Source organism: Papilio polytes, unplaced genomic scaffold (genome assembly GCF_000836215.1).
Source record: "Papilio polytes unplaced genomic scaffold, Ppol_1.0 DF822289.1, whole genome shotgun sequence".
Lineage (NCBI taxonomy): Eukaryota > Metazoa > Arthropoda > Insecta > Lepidoptera > Papilionidae > Papilio > Papilio polytes.
This window is the reverse complement of record NW_013526915.1, coordinates 1,576,174-1,585,544: the sequence shown is the minus strand read 5'-3', so window position 1 is coordinate 1,585,544 and position 9,371 is coordinate 1,576,174.

Here is a 9,371-nt window from a genome sequence, read left to right as displayed (position 1 = left end):
AACAAAAGGGAATTGTTATCAATATTGTATGGGACATGGTTAATGTGTTGGACGGGACGTTGGTAGCATACCATTATCAGGTATGAATCATTGTTTGTTCTATAATTTTTGTACATCGTTATCCTATCAACAACTTTATAGACATGACTAGCTTTCGCCCGCGTCTCAGTCCGTGTGGAATTTAAAAAATATAAAAGTGAGTAGCCTATATGTTCTTCCATATTATCCTCTACGTTCATGTCAAATTTCATCGAGATCAGTTCAACCGTTTAGGCTACAAACTCTAACAAACATCCATCCATCTAAACTTTCGCATATACAATATTAGTAAGATTAACATGAGAAATATATATTTTGGTTCGTGATCCATGATTTAAGAATAACCTCAAATACCACCTAGGCAAGAAATAATTACACCCACAGAAATGTAAACTAACTAAACTCACTATTCCGGTGCCATCACTGACTAGTTTGAGACCTATTTTATATGATAGGTCTTTTCTTCCCAGGTCTTTTTTATATGATAAGGTGGCTAACAAGCAAGCGGCCACATAAATTCGCTGAAATAACTAAGCGACTTCTACCCATAGACATCAATTGTAGATTAACGGAGTAGAAGTCATGACAGACACATAGATATTTTCCCTTCCTGTGTTTCCTCCAGAGTCAAATTCACTTTTGTTTCCCATTCTTTCTTTTTAATGTCTTTCAGCCTTACAAATAAACGCGGTATAAAGTTAAACTTAGGAATAAACTGAATGTTAACAAATATTAGTACAAATTTTGCTTATACTCAGTATATTTCTAATATTTGTCTTGTTTGTCTTTAAGGTTAAATGATTATTGTACTGGATGTTTTGTAGTAACAGGTGTTGACTTTCGACTGGTTCCTAATCGCAGACTATAAACAGAATATCTTGTTTAACAACTTGTTTTCTAACCTACTTTTATACATCGTGTCAAATATACAGGTTCCATAAATTGTAGAATTCGGCAGGATTATCTGGTACGAATTTTAAATTGCCAAAAATTACTTTCCAATTGCTTTAACCGGAATTATTTTACATTTTTTGTTTTTATTAGCACATTACAAAAGAAAATCATGTATACGTTATTATAGGTTGCTTTTATTATAAAAGGCTGCTCCCTTCTGTGTTTTTTTCCTAATAGTTGTTTATCTGTACTGTCCTTAAGTTCCTTCAAGAAGCGAGCCTATCTTTTCTTCAAAGGCTTAACGCATCTATAGAACCTCTAGTGTTTACCACCTCGGCGTTCTCGCCGCTCTTTTGCCCCCTTTTATTATAAAGAACTGTTTAAACTATCGTGAGACATTACTTCAAGCGAAAATTAATTAAAAACGGCTCAACTCACGCTTTGTTCCTCCTCGCAGTGCGAGGCGCGACGCGACCGCGAACAAAAGTTAAATAATACTCGCCCTGAAGAAGGATCCCCGAAGGATCCGAAACTAGTCGGTGCCGTCACCGGAGGAACAAAGCGTGAGTTGAGCCGTTTTTAATTAATTTTCGCTAAAGAACTGTATGTATAATGCTATTGCCTAATTATCGCATACGACATATTCATTCCCAAACAATAAGATGACGTTAAAGATTAAAAAATATCAACAAACTATCTTGCTACGCAAGAAAAACTACGTTAATATACTTGCTTGATAATGAATTAAACTGCTTGACTACTCCTAATAGATTTATCTTGGTCAAGTATTCTGCCAAAAGTAAATAAGCACCGACGCAAAAGAATGTGGTACAATAAATTCTAGTTTAGAATGCCCCCAGTTATTTTACTGAAGAAAGTGTTTTTGCGTTTTCCTAGTAACGTCTGCTATTTTCACCGATCTTTATTTATCTAAATGCGGTCAAGGGAACAAATTTGTTATTCACGGCTGCACCTTATTGTGCATATTAGGTAGTTAAACTTACATTTATGTTAACTTACTAGACTTTAGTTGTAAAGAAGTGTTTTATAAACTAGTTGTTATTGCCTGGTATTGCTTGGGTGAGTTCCAATTGTTAAAATATGTTCCCTGGATACTCTCACTTTTAAATGGTGAAAGAATTTCTAACATTACTTTTAAAGTTTTTACAATATCAATAACGACCAATTTTCTTATTATAATATTAAACATCGGTATATTTAATTTGTAATTTATTATTTGAAATAGAATATTAATACTCCGAGATTTAATTAATTCAGCATTTGAATGTTTTTCTAGTGTCTGTCCATTCTAAATGTTGTTAAGTCGCGTTCGAATGTTCGCATGGAATCTTCCTACGAATCTAAATGAGCTAGCACCTCAAGAATCACAATCAATACCTTTTTGTGGTAGACCTGGCAAACAGAGCACGTACAGACAGCCAGCGAACTTTCTTAACATTCCTTACCTTTCCTTTACGTACTGAATCATCTTATAAATCTCCAGAAAATATCTGAAAATAAGTATTTCAGAAATTGTAGAAACAAATGATTTGACTACTAAATTCGATTAATGTACTTTCGAGCCTTAATACACTCAGGAACATTGTATCCGGGTCATATAAACAAAAAACTACAAGGGCCTGTCCCACAAAATTGTAAATTGTCTGATAACAATCCAACGTGTAAAATATGTGACGGAAATATCGGATCTTGTTACTTTATCTGACAGTGACGTCATTTTTAAGCTATATGAGCCTTTATCAGCCAGTGGTGGGACAGGCCCTAAATCTCGTAAACTAAGAATGCTAGCTTAATGAAATAAACAATGTTTAATAGACAGTTAAATATTCCAAAAATTAAAATAATAATATTTATAGGCCAGTACATTTGATTGATTGAAAATAAATTATATTTTTGAGGGTTACGCCGTATTATGCTAGTTATTGTTTCCTTATTGTATAAGGGTGTCATAAAAGGGACTACAATTATGGTGTGTTTACCTTCGGATTAGTTATTTAAGGTCAGTGACCTTGACAATGTAAATTAGAAGACAAACCACATCTGAATATTGGGCTATAAACCTACTTGTTATGCGAGACGGTTCAATGTATAGGAGTGGCGAAACGAAATTGGTGAAAATGTTCTACATTTAAATCAATTGATTACATTAAAAAGGAAATAGTTAATACTTCAGGTTTATGTTAAATTGTAACGGGTCGCGTTAATCATACTTCATAATTCATATTTCATACTTCATACTTCATACTTCATACTTCATACTTCTTACTTCATACTTCATACTTCATACTTCATACTTCATACTTCATACTTCATACTTCATACTTCATACTTCATACTTCATACTTCATACTTCATACTAATATTATAAATGCGAAAGTTTAGATGGATGGATGGATGGATGTTAGTTAAAGTTTTTAGCCTAAACGGCTGAACGGATTTCGATGAAATTTGGTATAGATGTAGAGGATAGTCCGGAAGAACATATAGGCTACTACTCACTTTTGTTTTTTTTTTTAAATTCCACGCGGACGGGGTCGCGGGCGGAAGCTAGTAAGTTATTTATTTGACAAGTACACGGTTTTAGTAATATCAATATTACAAATTAATGACGTTTTTATCTATACTAGTATTATAAAAAGGAAAGATATGTATTTTTGTATATATTGAAATAACTCGAAAACTACTAGGCAGATTTTAAAAATTCTTACACCATTATAAAGCTATTTTATCAGTGAGAAAAATAGGCTGTATTTTTCTTTAATTTCACGCTGGCGAAGTCGCGAGAAACAGCTGGCAAGTACTAAATTAAATTAAAAAACAATTTTATTTGTCTTTGATTTAAAAGTAGCAATCTTTAAGGATGCCCAAAATTGTTTCAAGAGCTGTTCGCAGTGTAATTGAAGTGAGTGCTTTCGATATTTACATTCTTAACCGGCTGCCCTTTTTTATAATTAACTTCGAATGTGGGCGTTCACTCGACAACTCTTGTGGTGGCTCTTTATAAACTTTCTTCGACACTTTATATTTCATTTAAATTTCTTCGATATATTTATTTTACTGTATTTTTTAACCGTTCACTGATCTGTGATCGATGATGAAATCTCATTTTCAATCTTCGTGGGGAAAGGGAAATATCCCTTACTCTGTTTATTTACTGATCTGACAAAGAACAAAGACAATGCATTTGCAACTCTTTTAATTGTTACAGATGTCTATTGGTGCTGCTTTTCGCTATTTGGTATTCGCATCATAAGAGCTCAAATGGTCCCTTGGTCTTTTGTATAAATGATTATTATTAGAAGTAGTCGCTATTATAAAATTAAATAAATAAAATCATTTGTTTGGGAAGTTTTAGTTAATGGAAAGTCTAGGTAAATAGGATATTTAAACATGGTGTCAATAAAAACGCACTTGTGCTTTCTAAACACACGGAGTCTACCAGTTCTGTAGTTTGTTTTAATTTCTAACGACAAACGAGTAGGAACTATTAAGTGGGTCCCTGTCTTCTAAATTGTTCGTAATTTATAGTTATTTTAAAAGTGAATATCTCTTTTTTTCATAAGTTAAAAGACAAAATAACAATTATATAAATCAATTACTAAAAGTATGTGAAAAAGGTTTTTGGATCACAAGATTTTGTATTAAGTTGGCGACTGACTAAAGTAACTTCTTACATGTTTTATCAATTAGTAAATACTGTGACTCGGGAATTGTGCGACATAAATGTTCACCGCGTAATATCACTACGCAACCTTATAATATCAAAAAGATAAGAGTATTTCTTTAAAAAGTCTAGTTACTGTTAGCCCGATACACAAGGTTACTTTTATCTGACAGATTTATCAGAACAGTCAGATCCTTCTGATAATAGTGTGTAGACAAAACTGAACAAGTTATACAAAGTTACGCTTTTCTTGTAAATCGAAACGATATAGGCGGTAACAACGATCATTTAGCACATTCGAGAATATTCGATAACTTTCATTTTTATTAAGTATTTAGGCCGTTGCTAGATAATTGATGGTTTGATAGTTAATCATTGTAATTATTTAAACTCAATTTAAAAAATGAAACGGTTATATATTTCTGGTAGGATGTTTTCGAGAGAAAGTATATCATTCTGCCGTGAATAACTACGGACCGGTCTCGGAATGGCGTTCTTCGAAGTTTATAATTTAAAAATATATTTTATTTTAGAATGATTTATATCTGATGGATAGTTAATACCCTATTAAAACCATCTGGGTAAAGCAACAGTGGTAGAGCCCGCTTTAACATCTTTGTTCGAATGGGCCGGCTCGCCCCCAGTAATACCACGACCACACAAAAAACAGGCGTGAAGTGGAAGCAATTCCGCGTTTCGTCTGATGAGTGTGGTGCCGGAGGCCCAATTTTAGTCTCTTTCCCGTCCCACCTTTTTCTATCAATGAAAGGATTGGGTGGGAAAGTGGATTTGACGGTGGAAGAGACGCACAGGAAGGGAAAATATCCTCTTTATGTGCGTCTTCTCCTCCGTTGATTTAGGGTAGGCAACGCATTTGCAATTGCGGATGTCTATGGGCAGCGGTGGCTTCGGCAATTTAGCGGATTTAGGTGGCCGTTTGCTCGTTTGCAACCTTTTTGTATAAGAAAAAAAAAGCTATTAAACCCAAGCAGTAGCAGAGCTAAACTGTAAAAGACGTCTTCAAAGTTGATTCTGCAGTTTCAAGATCAAGTGACCCAGTGATTAAGGGTTCTGTTTTCTTACAAGAAGAGATGTATATATGCGTTTTTTTTTAATACAACCTAACCTAAAAGCTTAAAGGGTTGCCTGTAAGATATTGCTTATAGCAATAAGTCCGCCTTTGCGCAAGTTTTGTATCAACATAGTTAAAATACATTATATACTAATTGTTGTGCAAAAAGAATTAAATAAATAAATAAATAAAAGCCTAAACACTAGAAAATAGAAGGTCCGAGAGTTAAAAAATTGGATAATCTAACTAGAGAAAATAATGTTTGGTTTTATCGATACCTACTTAGGAAGCGGATATATTATATTTCTGAGTTTTCCCTTTTCTGTTTATTATTGATATTGAGGACGTCTCTGGGCTGCAGTCGCTACGTTATTTCGGCAAATCGACGTCGGTAAAAGAAGTATCAATTATATGTCATCTTGGTGCATTCTTTTGCATTTCTCTATAGGCAGTCTAAATTTTAATTTCCGGTACGCCTTAAAACATCTGACCTACATCCGCTGAGGCCTAATCCGCCCCAATCCAGAATGCTAATCTTCATAACGACGTGCTACGAATGTTTGAATACAGATAAATAAATAAAATCGCGTTGATGGAGAAAAATGTGTGTTAGTATGTTGAACGCGCTTCGGCCGGCTGGGTGTGTACTTACGGTGACCAACATTTTGTATACACTAGGACAAAATCGAAATAAAAAATAGGTTGGTTAACTAACTTTTTTATGTTTAAATGTACAGTGAGTAGGCAGTTTACACACTAAACTAGTGCATGTCATCATTCGAACACATAATTACTTAACAACTGATGGCACCGAGGTATAGCGCTTGTTTACTTGTTAAAGTACCTCTTAATAAAATAATAACACCTTTAATTTAGCTTTTCGGAAGGCACTTAATTATATTTTTGTTAAAAATCTCACAAATTTTCACAAAAGCATGGTCACCTTACACGCCAATTAAATCTGTTGAAGAATCAAGGAACGTAAAATTATGTGTTTTAGGCATACAATTTAGCATATTCATTAAATAATATTAATTTTAACTGTAAGTCATCGTTAGCAGTTGATTTAATACTAATAAAACATCAAAGCTGACTGATTAAAGGGGGTAAGGGGGGGGGGATAGTTATTAAGAAAAAGAAAGCTCTGTAATACTTTACATTATTATTCAAAACTAATTAAATTAGATGTAAAAAATGTAATTAAATTACAATATGGTTTATATTACTGAATCTATTGAATTACAGCACTAAGCTATCTAATTTATATTTATGTACTGTACAAGCTTTCGCCCGCGACTCAGTCTGCGTGGAGTTAAAAAAAAACAAAAGTGTGTCTTCCAGACTATCCCCTACATCTAAACCAAATTTCATTGAAATCCGTTCAGCCGTTTAGGCTACAAACTCTAAGAAACATCCATCCATCCATCCATGCATCCAAACTTTCGCATTTGTAATATTAGTATGATTGTAGTTACGTAATGTAAATTTCTTTGATATTATTGTCATGCTAAAGCAAAATTATTAATTGATATTAGATACAAGACTTTAATTAAAATATTCATTGTAGAATGAACGATTTTGTTTTTGACTTATAATTTGTAAAACATGCGTCACGTCATAAATTAAATGCGTCTATAGGGCCTAAAAGAGGAATGCACAAATAACTTAAGCCAACAAACCGAACGACGCGGTCACAGATAGCGAAAGCTTATTGACATATTGGAAAGTAGCCACTGTTTGTAATAACTTGTCAAAAAAATTGTTTCCTATATCTAGTGACATAAGGTTCAATTTATGTTATAATATTCATCTTGTTGATCGTCTAAACGTAGGCGGTTCTAATCATGTATTAGACATATTTAGGTTGAACGTTCGACAACATTCTTGGTAAATTTCATTGGAGGCATCGGAATTAGAATTATTATAATTACGTCATAGGCTTTGGTCTTCAACAGATATCATCATTACTAAACTCCACATAGTGACGTTTCTATAAATACATAACTAATATCATATTTTATTCTCTGGCAGAAATTATTTAGTTCTATTTAGGAAAAAAATATCCGCGTAAGGAGATAGGATAAATGGCGAGCTCTCCTAGAAATGTATGTGTCGTATCCGGCCCGATTGGCACGCGACATGCGCGCTCATTGTATTAACCATTCGACATGCCATGGTGCAACAAGTACACTTTCTTTGTAAATGTCACTGCAAGTAATTGACATAGTTACAGTAGAACTTTGGTTGTAGAATCGTAAACAATTATAGTAATTATAAAACTATTTTAATAACCATAACAACATACATTTATAATGTAAAAATTGCTAGTTATGAATGGTGATTTAACGTTATATTAATACATGTTAAGAGTTGTAACCGTAATATACATGATGTGTTGGTTGGTAATGTCAAGAATATCAAGTAGAAGAATATATAGATGACGTCATAAAATATCAAAAAGAATTTGCCACCAGCATTGTTTTTAAAAAAATATTGTAATCCAATGTGTGGTTCATACTAGACTGGACAGTTGCGAGAATTCAATTTTTATATGTGAATCTTTAACACAAAATGTTGCACATTAATTTAGCGTATGTTTACTAGTGCAAGGTATACGCAACGTTTTACGATCAGAGGCGACGACAACCCAGTTGCGCGCATCCTCCTGCCGACCTTGCTGACCGACATGCGCCCTGGCATACCCCGCGCACATTTCACTTCCTTTTTAAATCATTTTTAAAATATAATGCGTAACATTTAATTTGTGTTGATCAATGTTGTTGGATGGTGATGTCAGCGTTGATTGTAATATAATAAATACTTTTAAGGGTCCTTACAACAGGTTATAGTTGATGTCATTTTTTAATATCAACATATTGTTGCAGTGTTATGCCGGAATATGGATCTGAAGAACGAATACTTCACGCGCTAACCCTCCTAGAGGGGGTAAGTACAAGGAGACGATTTTATAAGCCTGTTATCATTGGAATATTTGACATAAGTCTTATATTCAAACGTAATTATTCACGGTCACATTTATAAATTCACACTTTAAACGTGACTGATTATTACGGCATGTTATTGCAATAAAAAATACAACCTCACTATACAGATTGTACCTACAATAATAAAGAATAAAAAGCCGGTATTTATAAAAGATTCCAGCACTGACATTTCGCACAATAATTACCCGCAATTTCTCCTCATTGCCGATCTTGTTTACGTGACCTTTTCCATCTTGACATGTTTGTTGCTCTTATAACTTACGTACTTGAACTTACACCGATATTTTAAATTAAAACTAATAATAGCGATTACGAAGATTCTACACTTCTGTAGAATTCAGTAGAATAACCAAAAGTAACTAAAAACCTTATGGTTATATTATAATCATATCTTAATAGTTATTACAGCTCAAAAAGAATAAAACCTTACACCGCCTTAGGTAAAATGGACCAAGCCGTCGAAAGATGTTGATCGCAAGTTATACGTGAGTAATATTTCCATTCCTTTTATGACAATTTTTACCTTATAACTTTTAGTGATTACTTAATTAAACTTATTTCATCAATAAATCAAAATCAATTTTAACAAAAACATACCATGTTGTCTCATAGATTCAATGTAGTAAGTCAGCACTTAAAAAACCCTCCACACTGTAAACTTCACTTTTAACCAGTA